This window comes from Buteo buteo, chromosome 10 (genome assembly GCF_964188355.1).
Source record: "Buteo buteo chromosome 10, bButBut1.hap1.1, whole genome shotgun sequence".
Taxonomy (NCBI): domain Eukaryota; kingdom Metazoa; phylum Chordata; class Aves; order Accipitriformes; family Accipitridae; genus Buteo; species Buteo buteo.
This window is the reverse complement of record NC_134180.1, coordinates 37,262,973-37,285,045: the sequence shown is the minus strand read 5'-3', so window position 1 is coordinate 37,285,045 and position 22,073 is coordinate 37,262,973. Positions and strand designations below refer to the sequence as shown.

General features: G+C 39.2%; 3 long non-coding RNA genes across 4 annotated transcripts in view; 2 read left to right on the top strand and 1 right to left on the bottom strand.

Moving 5' to 3' along the window:
* The window catches only part of LOC142035210 (uncharacterized), an 18,646-nt gene extending 17,246 nt beyond the window's left edge, over positions 1–1,400 (top strand). Inside the window, exon 6 of the long non-coding RNA XR_012651824.1 lies at positions 310–1,400. This is a non-coding gene — a long non-coding RNA (uncharacterized LOC142035210). The remainder of the gene's footprint in view (positions 1–309) is intronic.
* The window catches only part of LOC142035209 (uncharacterized), a 23,431-nt gene extending 1,358 nt beyond the window's left edge, over positions 1–22,073 (bottom strand). Inside the window, exons 1-4 of one of the 2 annotated variants that reach the window (XR_012651823.1) lie at positions 21,798–22,073; positions 4,867–4,929; positions 2,960–3,117; positions 1,761–2,865 (exon numbers count right to left, since the gene is read on the bottom strand). This is a non-coding gene — a long non-coding RNA (uncharacterized LOC142035209). Of the gene's footprint in view, positions 1–1,387; positions 2,866–2,959; positions 3,118–4,866; positions 4,930–21,797 lie in introns of those variants that run through there. The other variant, XR_012651822.1, reaches the window with a different exon arrangement.
* Positions 4,592–10,192, top strand: LOC142035211 (uncharacterized). Its single transcript, XR_012651825.1, has 3 exons — positions 4,592–4,741; positions 5,518–5,613; positions 8,181–10,192. It is a non-coding gene; the product is annotated as an uncharacterized LOC142035211 (long non-coding RNA).

The window sequence follows — 22,073 nt, the reverse complement described above, 5'->3', positions numbered from 1 at the left end:
TCGGTGGGTACGGCATTTAAAAATGCAGAAATCTGACTTTAAGCCATACAGATTAGCACCATAATTTCAGGGGCTTGTCTCCTGCATGTATCAGTTTAGTAAGTGGATTTAGACTGAATAATTTTAAACTGTTATAGCCCTCTGAAACTGTTTCTCTCTAGCTCTGTAATACCTAAAGTGACATAAGGTCACCAATGCTGTGGAGATTGGTTTTGCAGTTGATACGCTAATTCAGCAAGAAATCAGTTCTTGCAGAAACCGAAAGAAAATTATATTAATATAGTGCCATGCTACTTCATTGACTTTCAGGAAGGAGATAATTAAAACATTCAAGGGAGTTCCAAGTCTCTGGAGAAAATACCATTATGGAAATATAAAGTTATTTTTACCACAGAGCTTATTAGCTTCTTTTCTAAAAGCAAATCAACTGAATGTGATGGACACAAAATAACATTGTCACCTGCTCAAGAAGATGAGAAGTAAGATATTTTTATTAACTGAGTTCAATATAAGAATAGACTTGGCACAGTCTCTTCTGTGTCACTCACCCCAGGTTCATGGTAACTGCTGCTGCAATTTTCTGGATGAAAACTTCCATCCAAATACATCCAGGGCTGCACTAGTACAACTGATTGCAATAGGGAACAGAATTACGCTGATGGTCCCTAAGGAGAATTGCTGCACTAAGTATGCACAAGGGGCAACAAATGCTTTATTTTTTCAGAAACAAATAATTAAGTTGAAAATAAGTTTAATAGTCAATCTCTAAGAATAATCACTAAGAATTTAGAAGCCCTGTACTTTTTCCAGTGCACTTATACTAGGGAATTACTGAGCACAAAAAGTAAAATAACTGTAATATGTATTGTATGAAGATACTAAAGGAAAACAATTTTACCAGTATAAACTGCTTCATCTTTTTGAGATGAAGAAGAATAAACAAAATAAAACTGAGTTTCTAAGAAACAATTCTAAAAATATCTATATTGTAAAAATTGTATTATTGTCATGTTTTAAAAGATATTTTGATTTTATGAGATATTAAAGGAAAAAAATGATATTTTACTCTATGTTCTTTCATAAAACAGGTACAATGCTGCTATTCCCAAAGGAAAGACACCAGTTCCAACAAGAGTAGTATCTGTTCTAGATGAAGGATAAATGGTTCAAAATATCTACATATACAAAAAAGGCTTAATATGAAAAAATGTTATTGTATGTAACAGCATTCACTGTGTTCAGACTATTCTGTTTCAGATGGCCCAGGAACGCAAACAGGTATGACATCATATCATTTTATGTCATTAATGGAAGTGTTTCCTTTAAAAAGTACATTGTTATTTTCTGCTCAAACTTTCTTTCATTAATTCCAAAGTTCTTTTGGCCCAACCATCTCTGTGTATGTTTAGCTATGTTAGTTAAAGGTGGTTTTCTGGTGTTTTCTAATATAGACTTTATACTGAACAATATATTTAATTGCATTACATGACATTTTAATAAACTAACTTTCTAAAAATCTATATTGATGTATATTCTGATCTTTCCTGATAATGTGTTTCGGGGTGACATTATTATGGAATGGACTACCTCAGAGGTTGCTTTAGCTATTTTAGCTCCATTCCTGTAATCCACTCCAGTCTTAATTTTTCAGCTGGTAACTTCTCCAGCAACGGACAATATTATATAAAGTGGTTATTTAACAGAGAGTAAATTTGACTCTGAATTTTGTTGTCATCTAGGTTTCTTTCTTGGTGCAATACCTGTAAATCGGATTACTTTCAGCTCACAGAGTCTTCAGAGGCCATGCCAATGCCTTAGCTGTACTCCTTGTCCCTCTTCTTCCGAGACTATGCCACAGTGGGTGGCAGCAATGATTATTTACCTCCTTTACTAAAGATACATAACTGTAAGAATAGAGAAGGATGTAGGCTATGGAATCCATGTGAGTAACATGTCACCAAAACCCAGTAATCCACAACTCCTGGGTAGGATCTGCAAAATCCATTGGGGATGAGTTTGCTTCCCTGGCTGACAGTGCTTAGTATATCATTTTAGCTAGTCTGAGATTTTCTGTGCTTGGTTTCTTCCCAGAGTGGTTTGGTTTTCTCACATGCTAGGCCACTTCTGCTAACAGTTACCTCAGATCTCAGGCAAGCATCCCTGTAAAAGTTTGTTAACTACCTGTATTTATTAATTTTGTTCAATTTAGTGAACTCTGATGTTTGCTGTAACACTCCATTTCAGTTAGAAATGTCACGAGGGCAGTGGGCAGTTGTGGAGCAGCCTCTGAGGCTGCCAGCCAAAAACTCGATTTACTGGTTATTCCTATTCACTATAATGATTAATTGGGAAGAGCTTGTGAATGCACAAAAATCCGGAAGAGGCGAGAAGAAACTTGTGCAAACTTCATTTAAAAATAGATACTAACAAAGAAAAAAAAAATCAACTGAGACAGCAATTTAAAAGAAGTTTTCTCAGCTCAAGACTGGAGAGCTTCCATGCCTTGCTTTACTAGTTACATATTTGTCAAAGAGTTAAAACTAGAAATGGAAATGCTCAGGTGGATGAACTTTCATGTACTACTACTAAGTGGAGCTGTCTGAGTGGGAGTTTGGGGAGGGGCTGTGGTATGGTCAGTATTAGTCGAAGGGCCTGCAGTGTTGGGCCTGCAGAGGTCCATATTTGAAGAAGAGACATGAAATGAGGGGTCAGTACCCCGACACTATTCCAGAGACACGGAAGCGGTTCATCCCCAGCAGGGTTTATGTATGTGAGATCGCCAGGTGGAGTTCAGCACAGTCTGTTGACAATCCAAGAGGGGAGGAACTTGGTCCGAGTCTTCATCTTCTCCTCCTTCACTTTATGCTAGTGTAAATAACAAGTTGTATGCAGTTACTTTTTGAAGAGATAGGGATAGAAAATGCAATTCAATGTTTAATATTACGCTTCCCAAACTTACTCAGATAGGCAGACACAGGGTGGATATATGCTGCACACAACTTGGAGATCTCCTGTTTAAAATTCTGGTTCCTCTGTGCTTTCCTGATTTGCTTGTAGATAGAGTACTCATAACAGTAACACCATGTTATCTCAACTGTGAAAAGTTGTTCTGGGAATCTAATGGCCAACAGAATGGAATTTAAATTTATTTTTTGTTTTGTTTTGTTTTTCAGCAAGCATTTAAAAGATCCACCAGTTCATCTGTGTTAGAGATCATTTTTCTTGTGGCTTGGTGTGTACACTAATCTCACTGCTGACTTTACATTTATGGAGTAGGACCTAAGGTTTTCTCCATGTGTTCAGTATTATGGTTCTGATTTTGCAAGTTTTGTTGCTTGGGATACTTGCACAAGTTGTGTCTATTTGCACAGCAACAACAGAACGGGGGTTCAGATGCTGCTAGTTAATCAAGAAGGAACAAAAATAGTTTTGAAGGCTGATGCTCAGAACAGTTGGTAAAAACTGCAAAGACAACTGAGTACGCTGGTGACAGTATTTATTATACATTTTATTTCATATGTGGATTTTTAGGAATCAGGTTTTTAATTTAGTTATTTTACTCTGCTTTAGCAAATCATGTGTGATTATAGTTGTTTTTCCAAAATGCCTGCTCTGTTTTAGTTGCTTTTGTTGCCACTAGTCAACTTTTCATTCCATGTAGTAATGTCCACAAGGTGGTGCCACAGCTAAAAAATTAGCAATAAATAAGACAAATATAATTTGATAATTCTACCTGCTTTTTATAACTGTCTAAAGTATCTGCATCATTAAAGAATTAGTAATTATTTCTAAGCATAAGATCATCAGCATTTGTAATGACATCACAAGTTTGCAAGCTTTTTTAAAAATCACTCCTGTAAGCAGAGCTGGGTCTGTCTGCTGTCTGAGTGGTAGCAACACCCACACATCTGTGACAGTCCAAAATCATGTACCAAAATTAAGAGACAGCTCAGGGTTAAGTAGACAGGCTGCTGAAGAATGAAGAACTGGATCCATACAGACTAAGACCAGCAGAGCTGTCTGTCCTAGCAGGGTTACCAGTGCAAACACCAGCACGAGGAGATGTATGTCTAGATCGCTTCAGCAGTACTGCAGGAGTCAGCCTGAATCTGGACAAGCAGAATAATTCATCCTCAGCTTCAGCTAAGTCAGCTTCCATGCAGTCACCCTAGTGTGTGTATGGCACGTCATAGCCTACTTTCAGAGGTTTTTCTACAGCCAGGGATATCCAGGCTCCCCATTACCCTGTCATATGATAATGTACAGTTGACTATTAATTCCAAAGGGATATGAAGTGCTTACAGAGGGACCTGGTATGAGAGCAGCTGCATTAGTATATACAGGTAAAATTTAGTAGTAGTCTTTTATTCTTCAATCATGGTTAAAAAGGCAGCCGTCCAAACTGTGTTTAGTACAGGTGATCAAGTTTCTGAGCATCTTTCTACACAAGATCAGACTAGAGAAAGTAAAAGGCAATAACAAGGAATGTAAAATGAGTACATGGATTAACCACCTGGTACAGAAAAGACAATACACTTACAGGAAAAAGTTGTTTGTATGGATCTGAATGGCTACACTGTTTTATAGCAGACTGGCATGTCCCAGAAGAGCTGAAGTGCAGAGGGGCTTGGTCATTTCTCTCGGCATGTGTGTGTTCAATCCTTCAGCTACCCCTGGCCACGTGGCCGTGGTTGCTTCTTGCACCCCTGCCCTGCTCCCCTCAATGACCTCTGCAGTGCAGGTATGCATGCTAACACAGTACATATTCTCTATGAGCTTCTGCAATGGATATATTAAGTATGAGTCATTTATTCATCACATTATTTTGTACCAAAAGCAGCAAGAAAAAGGGATCATTTAAAATACCTTTCAAGCAAGCACTGCATTGATTGTCGCTTCCTGCTAGAATCTCTTTTTGGTATGGTAGACCTGTATCAGAAAGAGAAAAATTACAGGTTTTTCATAATATATTTTCTCTAAATTGCTGTATTATTGTTTTAAAACATACTAAAATTCTGGTGGCTTTTAAGAGACTCAGTGAAAGTTACATATACCCATGAAAGATGGTCTGTCCCCCAGCTATAAAGCAGAATGACAGCTAAAGGCTTATTGAGTGCAATTCTAAAAGTTGTCAAATTACACAACTGCCACCTCTTTTTTTTTTTTTTTTTTTAAGGATCATATTTTTAAATTATATTTTAAAGTGGTTTACAGTATTTTATAACTTTGTATTGGTTTTAACATCTGTTTGGAAAAGTCAGAATCAGAGAACTAACTACAAGTGCAAAGTTACTGAACAGGTCAACTAGATTTAATTTCTGAGTTAGTCAGTCTAGTTAATTAGTTTAGAGTAGCTGAATCACAACAGTGACAATCAGTCAGAGTATTCCTGTAAGATTGTTCTGAGTATTTGGCTGCAATGTGTGTTGCAATTAAAATGATGTATTTCTGTTTTAGTTTGGACTTTGCTTTTTCTCTGACTTCATAAAATTGCTTTCAAAAATGTATATTTTTCAGGTATTTTACATAGAGAAGAAATGATGCTCGATTCTAAAAGGAATGGCAGAGCATCTGAGATCGTACATTTAGGTCTCCACTGTATGTAAAACCCAGGTATGCATTATTTTAGTAATTTAACAATCAAATTGAAATCCTGAGCATTTGCCCTTGCTACGTTTGCAATTATTTTGTGTTCTTGTTGAAAAACCTGTAAGTATTTTTAAAACATCATGTTTTTCCTCTAAGTCTGGTTTTCTGGTTTCCCATTTAGGCAATCACGAACAAAGCATGCTTTAGCTCTATGTCTATACCTAAATCTATATTTAGGTCCCATTAAATATTAGAAGGAGGAAACCTCCAGTATTCTAAGTTAGGAGTCAGTCTGAGCAGAGCTCAGAAATCATCCTGCAGATGCACAGTGTTAACCGGAAACAATTTAGAATGGCAGTGGTATCCTGCAGGATGTGTGCAACTTGTTCAACTGTGTGTTGATTTACACAGGACTACATTATAGATTATACATTCTGGTAATTGTGGTATTGTTATTGTTAGGCTGTATCTAAGCACAGGAAATACATATAAGCACATTTGAAGTGATAACATCCACTCCTGTTTAAAAAGCAATATTTTATTCCTGTTGAAAATCTCATACATAATACGGCATTTGCAAGAGAAGACGAAGTTTTGTACTAATTAGTACTGAGCAAGACTTGTAGGAAAAAAGCTGATTCGCTATGGGAGGCCCATAACCAGCATTTACAAATAAATCCATATAAACTTTTATTCTTAATCACTTAAAAAAAATTTTTTCCATATGGACTCGAATCCAAGATCAGGAAGGAGACAGTACATTCCCATCTGAGAACACAAGAAAGATCAAAATAAATTTTCAGTGTGTCACCAAACCCACAGTACTAGGTTTCTGTTAAGGAGAATGAGTAATACAATTCTAGCTATGTAGAATGCTGTGAGTGGGTAATAATTCCTGATCTAACTGATAGGGAAGATTATGTATTCTGCAAGAAAATTATCCCATCTGAAATCTTGCCCTATTTCTTCAGCTCAATAAGAAAGCCTACCCATCATACCCATTTTTACCTGAAGTCCCTCTATGCCTGCTTGCCTGATATTAGGATTCAGGAACAGGCCTGTTCCCCATCCAACATTCCCAACCCTGTCTTGCAATTCAGGAGCAGATTGGCTCCAACCTTGACTTGAAAAGAGGAATCCATCTGTTCCTGCTGCTGCTCCCGGGACGTGGAATTTGGGTTCATCCTCAGCTCTGCAGCTGGAGATAGCTTACATTGAGGCCCCTCTCAGAGCCTCTCTCACCATTTCTCTTTAACGGAGTAGGTTTCAGACCTACCTCTGCACTTAGGAAAATTACTGAACAAGTCAGGGGTCTCCCAAGTTCCCTCCTGGAAGGAGGTATGGGTCTGTCCAGAAGAGGGAGGGAATATCCATCAGATTTTGTATGCCAACATCTTCTCCGCAGACAACACTAACTGACAAAACATAGTTAATATTCTATGCGTGCTATGCCTATTTCTTACTTTGTTTCACCTGGGAAAATAGATTAAAATTGGTATAAAGTTTCCCCCTTGTTCCTCCCAACAATAGAAAATCACCAGGGAAGAGAAAATAAGACAAAGATTTAACTTTGTGGAATAATTAGAAAATGTTCTCTCAAAAGGCCTTCCAGCTAAACAGTTTTGGTTTTTTTTTAATATTATGAAGCATTCTTGCCTGTATTAATACATGAGAAAAGTAACAGTAAAACTGTGAAACAAATTAATACATCCAAAAAATATCACCCCCTTGGCCATAGCTAAATCTATATCCATACTGCAGCATGATGTCAATTATATTGTGGGATAAAATCAGAATTAGAGTTGATGCTGTTTGATACTTTTTCTGTTCATAATCCTGGAGCTTGTAATACTGTTGCAGATCAATAATATCATGCTATACTGGGTAAACTGATTTGTTGACCTACTAACTGTTCGAATGGTGATGTGATAAACATATATACAAAGTAGCCCAAAGCCTAATGATTTGCTTCATGATTTCATGAAAAGCTTTTTATTCTTTTCTGTCTATATTATTTAACATTAAGGATACATCTGTCTTTATGAATTTATAAATGCTACTGGTCTGAAATTTTTGTGCTGACAGTCAAACTAACGCTGAACAGAGCTTTAGTTTTGTCAGATCTCATATTAGCAAAATTTTGAAATAATAAGGTGGCTGATGCCTCTAAGTTAATATTAATATGCCTTTGCTTTTGGGCAGGAGGCTTGTTATAATAGTCTTCTGGAAGTGTCACCTGCTTAGGTAAGCTTTGATTTACAGAATAACATGAAGATATGTTTAATTTTAATTATGATATTCAGTATGTCCCTGAATAGGACTCTCTGTCCCTAGTTTAAACTTGTAATATCCTGTTTAACAAAGGAGCAGCTTCAATAGTACTTGGAGTGCTTCATGTTGTGCAAGTTTTCGAAGTTTGTTGCTGCGATCAGGGCTTTAAAAGCAAAGGTCAGGTAAAGATCCCTTCTCGGAACACACTAGGATATGAGCCCCTGTGTTTATTTTTTCTTCATAAGTCTACTTATTAAATAGACCAATAATAACTTTACCTTTAATATAATTAAATATATTTGTATTTGTGTGAGTCACAGGAAAGGAACAAATATATGTATTCTGTAAAACAACATGCCTAACACGGCTTCAGCGTGCGTGAATCTTTCTGCAGTACATTCAGATGCTGGCTTTCATTAAGCAGTAAGATGTTGCCTGCAAAAAATATCTCATGACTTCAAAAAGAGATTCTAATGTCTGTCTACTTCACATGGGAAATATATTTCATCACTCTTCTACGTGACATCAAAATCATTGTGTCCTTCCTTAATCATGACTATGGAGGATCAATTACAATGGAAATGAAAATACCAGAGTCTGCATGCCATACGATTTATAATTAGCTTGAGATATCCAGAGGAAATTCTGTAAGCTACTTCAGATTTCATTTTGCCTTCTCTTGAATCTATCTGATTTTGTTTGAGTTTATAAGAGCAACTTGTCACTGAATTTTTAGTGGAAATGTGTATGTTTCAATTGAAGTGCTCTAATGAGTCCTTGTCATTAAAATCCCAAGAGTTTTGTGGCTTGCAAGGAACTGTGCAGAGCCTTGGAGCCCTTGTGACTGTTGGCTAACTCAGAAGCATCCTCATCTTGCTTGAGCAGTGTGACATAACTCTAAAACAGCTGAGATATCTTTAGGGCTTAAATATTTGGTTTAAATATCTAAAAGATAAGAGTTCCTTAAGCATTAGAAGACACAGAGTTTAAAGATCAGACTGAGCTATGCCTCTTGCATTTACTTCCCTAATAAAGCTGTCAGGATGCTGACCAGCTAGCCTGCCAGATACGCTCTTCCATATTTTGGGTAAGTAATTACTTGGGCCTGGGATGTACTGTACAAGTTATGTCTGAACGCATTTGCGGTTATTTTAGGTGACACAATAAAGTGGTAATTTAAAAAAGAAGCATAAACTAAGAAAACTTTGTCTAGCACTTTGTCAGTGTGCCAGAAGAAATTCCTTGGGATTCAGAGTCTAAGGTTTAATTTCAGTCAATTGTTAGGATGCTGAATATTATTTATTCCACACTAAGGCTCATTTTAATCCAAAACACTGTCAGCTAGCATCAATGCAGGCAAAATGATATTTCTTCCTACATAAAAGCCCATCTAGATCTAGTCCAGTTTGCTGTCCTGTCTCTGAATTTGGTCTGCAAGGACAACAGGAACGGAGACTGCAGCTGGCCTGGGATTCCCTTGCACTTGATTGTGTGTCAGCAGCCTGATCCAATTAGGCAAGTCTATTCTTCCACAAAATAAAATTATTATAGACAACAATATGATGAATTGAAAACTTCTCAAAGTTGTTAAATTATATCTAGTTTTGAAAAGGAACTGTATCAAGCAGATACTCAGCAAGGCAATGAAGCACAGTGGGCAGAGTGCTGGACAAGGATTGAGAAATCTGGGTTCTTTTCCAAACTCTCCTGACTTTTAAATGACCTTGAGCTGTCACTTCTCTGTGCTTCAGTTTCACTGTCTGTATGAGGAGGAGAAGAATCCTCCATAATGATTTTAGATTTACTGAAGAAAGGATCTGTATCAACACTAGGCATTTCTTGCACTAGTCTGAGCTAGATGCAGCTGTGTTTGAAGGTGGCCAGGATGTGGTCAATACCTCGTCTATTCCAGTAAATCTGGGAAACTTCGGTTGTTAGACTCCTTGCTTTCAATTGTCTCTCAAAACACATTTCCATGTTAAAGGTCTTGCTTATCTTTCAGACCATTACAAAATATCTCCAGAACATTTCATATTATTTAGTTGCTGCATTAATACTCACAGTTCTTACTAATGTTACTGGGAATTGCAAAGTGCCTCTCAAGATTGTACAGATGGTAACTTAAGATAGATAATGTATTTTTGACCAAAAAAAAGTGTTCTGCAATATTATACTTAAAATATCTGAGTGAAATTTTTATGAAGTTTATATTACAAGGTATTTCAGTTGGACTTCTAGTTTGAAACATTCTGTTTGAAACTAAAAAAAAAAGGTTTTTTTTAATTATATCTTGATTGTACCCATTTTGTATTAATATAAAACTACAAGCTCTGTGCACAAAAAGAACAGTCTACTTTCAAATCTGTTGAATGCTTTGACCTCAAGGGCATAGAAACTGTTGACTCATTGCTTTTACTGCATATAATATTAGTCCTTTGTCACATCCAGGGAATGACATCATCTTCTTCATTGTTAGCAGCAGGTTTGAATAATAGAAAAAGTACAGCATTAGTTGTCTGCTGTATTTGCTCTTAATAAATGAATGGATATCTGGTACCAAGATTCAGATTAGGATTTTTGAGTAGCACGTAGAACAAGTTTGTGCCCAGTCCCTGCAAGGAGCTTTGCTCCTGCCCACTGTCTGCAGGGCAGGCAAGCTGGCAGGAGCACAGAGCCTGCAGAGTGAATGTCACTGATGGTACTGGCTTCTCAAAAGTGATAAGGGGAGACAGGAAAGGAAGAGACTAGGCACAGAATGAAACAGAGCTTTTCTTCAAGGTCAGTTTAGTAAAAGTAATCCCTGAACTTCTGGGAATCATATTTCTCTGAAATCTAAAATTGTGAAAGGTAGTTCTCTGAAAATAAGTCATCTCTAGGACATGCTAACAAAATGGGAACTGATTATCTTCAAAATGCACCAGGATAAGTATTTTATCCATTCCAAATTTGTATTCATGTTTCTTAGTCTTCTACTCCCTGCAACTAAAATGTCTACGTCCTGTTCTCAAAGAGTAATCCCCTATTAGAAGTATTTGCTTACCCTGCTGGCTTTGTGGAAGAAGGATACATTGTTATAGGTAGTAATCAAGATGGTAGAAGTCTTCTTTGGGGTGATACGCCACCTTCTATAGGATTCTGCAGAATTCTTTCACAGCAAGGAAAATTTTAAGTGTTGCTTCCTGAACAATAAATATTCCCAGTGAAACAGAGTTTACTCAGGGAGAGATTTCTTGAGAGTCTGTTAAAATGCCAGATCCTAATCTGTCTCCATTATCCACTGCCTTTAAGTTTTCCCAGAAAAACGTGATGTATTTAACTATAAAATTATACCTTTGAGGTCCCAAAAAGATTTTATGCCAAATATAAGTTCCTGTGTTGACAGACTGAATCAAACTGGACTTTGAAAAGCTGAAATCCATACAGCTGTGAGAGAAGAACCGAGGCAGCAGGCTGGGAAAGTTAGAGGCAATGGGTTAAGGATCCAGGATTGCTTCATCGCAGAGGCCCACATACCAAGAGTGGACTCAGACAAGGGGTACGCACATGGAAATACTTCCTAGAATGCCAGAGCTAAAAAAGAAAAAAAACAAACCACTCTGTAAAAGATTAAATTCAGACCCAGTGACTTGGAAGCAACAGGGACCGAATGTATTAGCCTTTTCTCAATGGTCTTATCTGTACTGGTGCAGGTAGAGACTGCTGCCTTGCGAGTAGGTGGCTCAGGCTGGAGCAGGTACATCCACCCCAGTTCCTGTCCCAAACTTATATTCCAAATTTCAGACTTGTGAGAAGTAAAAAATGTTATGCTTCTTTTTTCTTTATGTTTCATAGGCTTTTGCCATATGAAGCCTGACTTCTTTTCTCAGTCTTCTGTTCCAGTCCACAATTCCTCTTCAGACAACATTTCCAAAAGATCTCAAGCAGCATGAATTTTGGTCAGACTAAATCACTTGATTTTCCCTTACCCTGTTTAGAAGAGGCTTTACTTGGACAAAAGCAATAAAGCCAGCCATTTCCCTTCATCCCTTTAAAATTACTGGCCACCTCTAAAGAACTTGGTCTCTCTTTTATGTCACTTTCTGACAACTCATCTGAGTTAAACAGGTTGCTGTGGCCAAATTAAATGCTTGGGAAATAGACCATACAATTAATTTGCAATAGTAAGTTGTCTCAGCATCATTTCTCTTCCTCTCCAGGGGGATGCTGGCTCAAGCAAAAGAAAAGATTAACATAATAAAAATATTCTAAAGACATCCTGTTAATTGTCCCAAGCTCAGATGGTATTGTCTATTCTTCTGTTGTGCGTAGCCAGCAAACAGTGTAAAATTCCGAATTTTTTCCCACCGCAAAAGTAGAGCCTTCAGTGCTGCAGGATAATCTCTGCCTTTCTGGAACGTGGATGAAAATGTGGTGTGGCAGAGCTTTGCTTTGACTTTCATAGGTGATCTCAAATTTGCCCCATTTAGGAGTATAATAATAGGACTTGTTAATTCAGACACATCAGCAACATTAATGAAGAGAATAAAGGTATGTGAACACAGGAAAATTGCAAGCAAAATAACAGAAAATTTTGGAAAAAGAAGGAAATATTTTTTCTCTGAAAAAGCAACTAAGGTTTCCTATGTTTGTTTAAGGACAGAAAAGACTTGAGGTTTTAAATTCAGGCAAAATAGAAGCTTTCATTTACAACTACATTTGAATATCACATTCAGTGACAGCAAATCTCATATGAAAAGTGAACGTATCCAATACATCCAAAACTCAGAAATACTCACAAATGACTGAGTGAAGCATAGCTTACAGAAAAGTTAGATGTAACAAGAGTCTGTAATTCTCTATTTGCTCTAAAATGTCCTTTCCTAAAAATGCACAAAGTCTGATTTAATGCACTTTTGCTTATATGAAAATAGTCATAAAATATGTAAGAAAATACAGAATGTTATTTGCTTCAGTTCATGTAAACTAATCGGGCTGAATTATGAGAGAGTGTTCCTGTAATTCAGAGCACTACTGAATACTATGCATGAAACAGTGTTCCTCCCCTCATAAACAGCTTGAGCTTTGCATATGTATCAGTGTAGAAAAATAAGTATTGACTTATTCACAAATTACTTTTTAGGCACTGGATTCCCAGAAATACATTTGTATAACAGCATCTACAAGCAAATGAATTTGTTGACAATTTAATCAGGTTTTCTTTCATTTTATGGCCTTAAAGGCACCTTGATCTTAAAAAATTATGTTCATCATTTTGAAAAGCAGAACTTTTTTCTCAGCTCTGATGCTCACTTCCTTACTTCTAATATAGATTTTTGACATGGATTCAGTATGCCCTCTTTCATTATCTTTCAGACTGCAAATTAAGATGTTTCTTAATATATTATCAAACAGCTTCCCTACAGGAAGCTAACTAGTTCTCCTGCTTTTATTATTTATGTACCTTTCAAAATGAAATATTTTGAATGTGGTACAGTTTTTTTCACACGTCAAATATGGATTTTTTTAATTCTGTCATTCTGCAGAACAGTAAGGAGAGAAAATAAATCAGATGTTTTATCTGATTGTACCTCGGTCAGGTTTTTCTGTGTTCTTAAAAAGAACAGTGTGGAGCTTCACTTGCTCCACAAAAGGCATTTTTAGCTTTGAAAATATTTTAAAGACATCTCAGGAAAGCCAGACCCAACACTAAGAGTGGAGTTCTACTCATCTTAAAAAAAGACTCATATTGCTTTACTGTGGTCATATCTGACTATTTAGGATCTCCTGGTACTTCATCACATGAATTAGGAAAAACTTATTAGTAGGAGCCAAAATGTGGGCAGAATTTCACCCACCACAATATTTCCTATCACTCTCCATCCCTGACATGAGTGGGTGATGAAAACTGTCCCAAATTGTGCTTCTGGGTACATCTTGATAACGTGGCAACCTAGGAAATACTGACACTGTGTGTTAGTTAGGTACTAATCATGGCGGGAGACGTGTGTGAGCCTTCACATTAGGGGATTTTGCTGTCTTTGAAGTATACATTGAAATTAATAATGTTAGTGATAAGTTCATGGTGGCCATGGAAGTCTAAAGGTTGTGGTAGGGCTTGTGTCTTTTAATAGACAAGCTAGAAAAAGCAGACAAAGTTTTGGGCAGACCAGAAAGAAATGTTGCCCTCCTTGTATGGTACTCTTGCTATAGGCAGAGGATGTTGCAGATTTGTTCTGAACATTAAGTAGTCCAAGAAAACAATAGGACTGTGAAAATCCAAAAGTTAGACTTCAATTATTTTCCATCTCCTTTATTACCTTCTCAAATTATACTGCAAAGATCCAGAGCCTAGACCTCTGGGAAAGCTCCTCAATCTCTGCGTCAAAGTCTGAGGAAGATGTTCTTCAAAATAATTTACCATCTAGTTTCCTCAGTATGGTAGAAGCTAGATATAGCTCTTTTGGCTCCTCTCAGCCCTCCACAGATGCTTCCCACTTATAAAAGGCACCTAATAACAAGTAAGCCTTTTTGAAATACTTGAAAGACTTCTCAGTGCTCCAAGATAGCTAGTATTCTCATTATTTAAGATACGTACCCAAACTGATTTCTCTCTTTTTGTGCCTCCAGTGCAAAATTATTACATTGTCAGAAGTGGATCGTCTAACTTGTGGGGGAAAAAAATTGGATTCCATGGTGTATTTCATATTGTACCATTATGAAAATGGTATATTAAATTCAAATACTTCAATTGTACCATTAGATGGTGTCATTATGTGGCTTGCTAATTGATAGGTTATTCAAATGAACATTATAATTTTAGACTTCTTAGAGGCATCCATATGAAGAATTTCCAAACTTCAGAGAAGTAAACTGGGTGTTAGGAAGGAAAAACATTTACTGAGAATATTTCCTAATGCATGTCACTGAAAAATCGTTACATAACTGCTGTGTGCATTCCAGGACTTGGTGCAGTCTATTTTTAATACCTGGTATGAAAGAACTTCCTGCTACTTTTTCTCTTTGAAGGCTGCTTTGTGGTTCATTAGATCATGTTGTCAGGCCAATTTTTCTGCTATCCTTAAACCTCATTTCTTCTGCTTAAAAAAAAAAAAAAAAAAAGTGAAACTGTATCAAATGGAAGAAGGTGCTGAGCATAAAACACCATTAAGAGTAAGGTACGTTATGTAAATGTTGCAGTGGTCCCAGAACGAAGCACTGCCAACTCAGGCTTAATATTAAACCTGAAAAGAAATCTAAACATGTTAAACACATGCACTTTTAAGAAAAGCAGAAGAACTTTTATGCCAAGCAACAGCACCTAGCAAGAATTTTCAACTTTGTGTTTATGAAGACAGATTTATTTTTTTTTTTTAATTAAAGTAGCTTTAATTTCATACTGTTCTCCATGCAGGGTTATCACAGGTCACCATTCTGACCGTAATTCATATAATCATGATCATTAACATAAAGCATTTTGCTGAAATGCAACCAAACTTCTTCAAATGGAGGCTATGCAAGATATGTCAGGATATTTTAACTGCACAGAAAGTTTACAGCATTAGTGTAATTTTGCTGTTAAAATCCTAGACAAACGGAGACTGCTAGAGATGAAATGGCCAGAGGGACCACCATTTTCACCTCGTCTGACTTCCTGCAAAACAAAGGCCACAGGACTTCCTGAATTAATTTCTTTTCAAGCTAGAACATATCTTTTAGGCAAACGTACAGCCAAGTGACAGACAATCCATTAGATCTGCTACAAGAATTTAAAAGTATTAATTTTATAGACAAAAAAATACTGAATGTAGTTGCAAATTAACAGGCAGTTCATTGTATATTAGAAAGGACTTCTGTGACTCTCTCACTTCCATCCATAGCAGAGAAATGAAATGAATGACAATTTTAAATGCAAAATAGCATTCAGTGGTGATTGCTGCAACCCTTGCCGTGAACCTACTCTTGAAATCTCTAGCAGGAAGGCAGCGGAGCATTTAAGTCAGATGACTGAAACAGGTAACACCCTCAGCTGCGCAACCTGCCGCTCTGACACACGTTGCCGTTGCCATCAAAGGAAGGTTTCAACATAAAGAGCAGCTCCCGAGCTGCCTTGGTTTTCAGATGGGTGGATGACGGCAAAGAGTCAACTCCAGGAGCTGTGGAGCCCCTCTGGGGGCTGCCAGAGTGTGCTTTCCCTGGGGGATGTGAGGGTGAGCTGCACTGCTGAGGGTGTGGGGATGAGGGTACCTGCTCTACCCCGTGGGCTTAATCCATCGGCACGTGTGGAGCAGAGCCAGGGTATTTAAGAACCCCAGAGCTAACAAAATATTTGGACTTCCCTTTCTGTCGTTTTGACGTTCCCCCACCAGAAGCAATTCCTTTCCCCCCCTTCCCTCTGCTGTCTCCGGAAAGTTTCATCTCCATAGAATGCTTTATTTATTTAGATCATTTATTTCTGCACTTCTGTAGATCATTCAAGTTGTTTTTGTTGCCAAAGCAACTGCGCCAGCCCTCAGTCCCAGTGCTCCCAGTCTCACTCCCAGCACACTCTTCCCGCTCCCTCTTCACATCAGAGCACTCTGGATCATAACCTTTATTTTCAGAGGAAATGTCTTCACCCAAAAATGTGAAATCTGCCTGAATTCTGCTTATTTCAACAAGGTTGTTATTAAGAAATTCATTACAGGTCACTTAAAAATCTTCCACATTAGGCCAAAGTCATGGAACTGCTCTGCTCAATCTTGTCCAGTGCTTCATAATAACATCTTGTTTTCAGTTGCTCGTAACTGTTTGGGCTGGTATTTTCCAAGCCAAAGATCTGCCCCAGGTTTAATTTTTGGCAGTTTCCAGCTAAACCACTGTAGTCATTTTCAAGAACAAGGTTAAAAAAATATTTTGCCCATATTAAAAAATAATAATCCGGTTGCTTCATTCAGAAGTGTCAGTATCCCCATTTCTCTACAGAAGGAATTTGAAATGGAACACCATCACTGGTCTAGTTTCATCCATGTACCTTTTGAACAGCAACTTGGAATTTGGCAGCACCGTTGCTGTGGTTTCACAGATGTGCATCCAAATGTAACAAAGTTGTAAGACTCCATAAAAATCTCAGTTTGCACGTGATCGGTTAAGAATTGTTAGTTTTTGGCAGCTGAATTTTCCAAAGATCAGCCTGTGCTGACGGAGCCCGTTCTGCATTCGGCTGCTGTATGGCGTGCAGGCACCACATGCAGTTTTTTCGCAGAGCTACCAAGTACGCTCTTTGCCTGAGGCAGTGGGGACCGAGCAGAGCAGCGTTTCTCTCCAATTTCTCCTCCTGTACTCCTAAGAGATTACTGTCCGTGAGATCCGGGTACCCCTCCTATGTGCATCATCTCCCTTTCTTCTGTTGCTGCTGAGGCAGTGAGAAAAGGAGGACAGGTCACGAAGATGAAAGAGTTTGGGAGAGGCCTGTAACCAGCAAAGCATGGGAGGGAGCAGAAAGTGAGAGGCAGAAGGAGGAGGTGAAGGCGGTAGATGCCAGGGAGACAACTATTACTGACCAGCGCTAAGAATTCTCCTGGGACAACTAGGACATCAGGGGCAGAAATCAGCTGTGGAAGCAGTTCTTCCACTGGACTAGGAAAAAAAAAAGGTTACACATATATACATAATGAGATTCTGCTAGGCAATGGGGAAAGGATATGATATATTAGGCAGGGACGTTGATAAGCATAATGGAGATAAGATGCCAGGGGAAATAATTAACAAAAAATAAGAGGGTGGATCTGCAGATGAGGGAAAGGAAACTAGGAGATGAAAATAGAGTGTGAAGAGTGCAAGAAGGCAGGAGTCAGGGAATGGAGGGATGGATAAACCAAACATGGAAGAGCAACAGCTGGGAGTTACCTGAAAACAGCACAGAGGAGAGAGAGAAGGCAGGAGCCAGGCAGAAGGAAGGTTAGTTAAGAGCATCAAGGGAGAGAAGGGGTGTGAATGCAGACCGAACTCTAAGAATAGGCTGATTTTTTGAGTCAGACATCAATGCAAATTGTGATTTATCTGTAATGGTATAGGAATAGGAATCTGGCACAGCTAGCATCTACAGCCACTTTTTTTTTTCCTGTTAGAGAGCTCCTATATCAAATATTCTGGATCTCTTGAGCCAGAGCTCCAGAGTTAAGGTGACCACATGTCACTATCTGCTTACTTTTTAGGCTTCCTCTGACTTTATTAACAAACATTTAGAGTGCCTGAGATGCGATATGCTGCTTTTTCAACCACAGTAAAAAAATATTTCTGCACAATACATTTGAAAATATTTTAAGTAATTTTAAAATTATAGGTAGGGCTGCCAGCAATGCCTCTCACTGGCAGAGCAAAGCAAGGCCCTGCACTTAGCTCGGTGGGCTTTCACTGCGGGCGTTTGTCGTCTAAGAGGGCTTGCACCATCACCACGCTAATTAGGCACGCTTCATCACAGGGATGAGCAGCGCTGCCTTTGCAATTTTTTTGCTCCCACCAGCTAGGAACACCACCTGGAGACGCGGGAGGTGAGAGGTGGAGAGGGCTGGGGGCACTGGGTGGCCTCTGCGCCCAGGGGCAGAGCAGAAGTGGAGGTGACTCCAGCAGGACACAGCTGGAGGTGGAGAGGGACGTGTCCTGCCCCATGGCACTGATAGAGCTGCAGAAAGACCAGGCTGACACTCTCCCAGTGATAAAGCAGGGGGAAACGGTGGTATTTGCCTCTGGCGTGATGATTCAGCCTGCAAGCTGGAATTTCTTTAACAGAAATGGTAAATGCTTCCCCACAACCAGCACGTTTGGTCTGTGATGTTCTCTGTCAGCTGGAGGGCAAGCTTTGCAGAGCTGAGCTGCTTTACTTTCCTTTTGAGAATGAAAGTAGCACTGCTGTCAGAAGATTGAGTTGTTGGTATGTATCAGGTGATAGGAAAAATTACTCTGAAACTGCAAATGGTCTGACACACATTTATTTTTATATACCTGGGAGCTGCAAGTGTTGATTTGCTGCCTATTTATCCATTTGTCAGACTGATAGCTTAAAAGCACAAATTACACTCCTAATAACAACTCCTAGGGGTAAGGCTGCTCTTACTGCTTGGTTCCTCCTAAAGATTAAACAGAGCTAAGAGTTGATACATTGACCTATTGCTTCTTGAAGCAGATGTCTGTTCAAATTCTGACCTACGTCCTAGCTAAAAATGCATTCAATCTTTTCTTAATTTGTAATAGATACTTGTGTACATTACAAAACCATCTCGCAATTTGGCAAATTAAGTTGTCTGTGGTTAGCTTTGGAATTGCAGAGAGATTGCAGTGCACTGCAGCATTGCATAACGAGCTTCCCCAGACTTTGCCTTACTCGAGTGAGTAACACTAATCCTTATCTCTAGCGAGCATCAGATTCATCCCATTTTTGAGAAAAGAATTAGTATCAAATATACGATGGGCATGTTATGCCTTGTGGCTGCAATGTTTTTTCAATTAACTTCTCTGAATATACCACAATGAAAAGTGTCAGCTTTTTGCCTCAGAGGCCTATAATTAGATTAAATGAATACAGTTAATTATCTACTACCTTCTTTACACAAAACAATGTTTCTTTAAATTAAAATACTCATACAGGAAGGAAATTGTTGTTCGCTCCAATATATGCATACAGTTCTGGATTGCGAATGCTGTGAAAATATCGTGGTGTAGCACAGCTTTTTGTCTGCAGCCCTTATTTTACAGGAGCTAAAACAAATTACATCTGAAAATCCACAGATATCACACTATTTAGAGCCTATATGTTGGTGCAAGGAGGTGATATTATTGAAAGTTACAGGGCTCATGGAAAAATACACTTTTCTCTTTCTCAGATGTTCTCTATAAAATTCCTTTAGAGAGATTAAATAACAGCTTTGTTTGTATACCTGCAGTCACACCCTCAAGAGCTATGGTATCTCCAGATAGAAAGCTGCTTTTTCTAGCAGGGTGTACTTCTCCTTTCAGAAAATTGAAAAAAAATGTGTTCTGTAGGAAGTATTTACAATTAACAGTTCGGTTTCCAGGCCTGCTGGTGTTCTAGCTGGTGTGGACTGAAAATCTTCTCTGCCTGTTGCCCAGCGTTACTAAATATAAGCAAAAGTTTGTGACCAATCAATACGCTCCCATCCTGGCATGCCTGATTTAGAAGTGCAGATACTCAAATGGTGGTACATCACCTCGGTGGTAACATATCTGCAGCAGAAAGCCCTCTTTTTGATTTGGCAAAGTGTACCCTAATGTCCCTTTTTCCATCAGAATAGATGTTAATAACTTAAGGCCTAAACATGCCATCCTCCCTCACCAGAAAATTACAATTAACTTTAGCAGAAGCCCTTATTCCGGCCTGCAGTATACTCTGCATATAAATGCGATGCGTGCCCAGGATTGGTCTTGTGTTTCATTAGGGTCAAACCCTGAAAAGCTTTTGAATACTCGGTGTTCCTACAGGGCATCGCATTTTATTGTGGTTTGTGCTGTGTGAGTATCTTTTCCTTTAGACCTTCATTAGCTCCGTGTATGAAAGTGTTCATTCAAATATCATTGTGTTGATAATAATCTTGATATTGAGGAGTGAAGAGGGCTGTGTGGCCATACGAATGCTGCCCCGAGCTCTCGGGGTGTAGCAGGAGAAAGACAGACCATCCTGATAGGCACTATCTGCTGAAGGAAAACTTTCACCAGGAGCTGTGAACTGACTTTAACCTTTCAGTGGCTGCACTGCGAAGCCAAACATTTCATGCTTCCTACACAGAGGGAAGCTTTTTTATTTAAAATACTCATAAATACCAGCAGCTCTCCTAATTACTTCTACAAATATCAGAAAGCAGTTACAGAGGAACAAAGAAATGCAACTGGAAACATGCTTCAGTGGTCTTGTACTTCCCTGAAAAGCTGATTATACTTTTGGCTGATTCAGTTTCTTTCAGAGGGAATTTACCCTTTTTGGCAGTTTGAGTTTCAGCAGTGCTGATTGGACTAACGGCAGAAAATGCATCTTGGGCTGAGGAAATTAACTCGGGTCCTGTGTGTGTGTCAAACTGAATTTTGCCAACGAGCTCCAGGTTTTGCCTTCGAGCCCCTCCGTGTCCCTTGTTTTGTGGGATTCAGAAGCCATTTTAACCCTGGCTTAAAAATAGAGACATTTCCTTTATGCTTTTGCAGGTGCCTTGCCCAATTCCCTGCTTTCCCTGTATGACCGATGTTTTAGGATAAACACTAATGAAAGGTCAAGGTTATTCTGAAGTATCCAGCACAGGAGAGTTCTTTTCCTCGTAGTTCCTTAAGATGAACTGCACACAACTATAACCGATGCTGTGCCGAAAGGTAATTCAAACGGTCTGGGAAATAGTACAAAATGACAAGCAGCAACCTTTAGCTCTGTAAAATGTCCCTGGTGATTTGTGCCTAGTGCTTCTTCAAAATGCAAGAAGCCATCTTACCACTCAGTGCTGTGGCAGAAGTTAATTTTTTTTTCGAGTGGGGCTCTGTAATTTGGGTCTGCAGAGCAAGACTTGCCACATCTGGCTACCAGAAATGTGCCATGTAGTTTACATCCGAAGATCATTTCCTCGCCTCTGTGACAGAAACCAAGAAACGTGGATTTCCCCCCCCCCCCCCCCGCTTTCGCTTGTCTGTCATTTTCAAATGCAACAAAAGGTCATGAAAATCTCTGACTAAGAGATACACCTTGCTTCCCTTTTTTTTTTTTTTAAGGAAACCTGGAGACAACCTGCTTCTTTTTGTCTTCTGCGTGGGCTGCGCTGGGAGAAGATGCTTCTGCATCCCTGAAATTTGGGCAAAGGGGGGGGGGGGGGGAAGAGCCCCGAGCTGCAGCGGGAGCCCCGTCCGCCGCAGCCCGGGCAGCGGCCACAAATATGTGTCAGAAACATCCCCCCCCCCGGCAAAGATGTGGGTCCCTTTTCTCTACTCACTGCGGCTGAGGGGCTGCGAAGGCATCGGGGTTACGCTGAGGAGGGTCCAGGCTCGGCTGCGGGCTGAGGGAAGGAGGAAAAGGGAGGGGGAAAAGAGAAGAAAAAGAAGAAGAAAAGGGGGAAAAAGAAAAAAAGGGCGCAGCGCAAGTCGCGGAGAAATGCGGCGGCGGAGGCGAGGAGGGAGGCGGCGGGGGAGCCCGCCGAGACCGCGGAGGGGAGCGGAGGGAGCGGAGGGAGCGAGGGGAGCGGAGCGGGGCCGGCGGCCGCCCCCGGGGC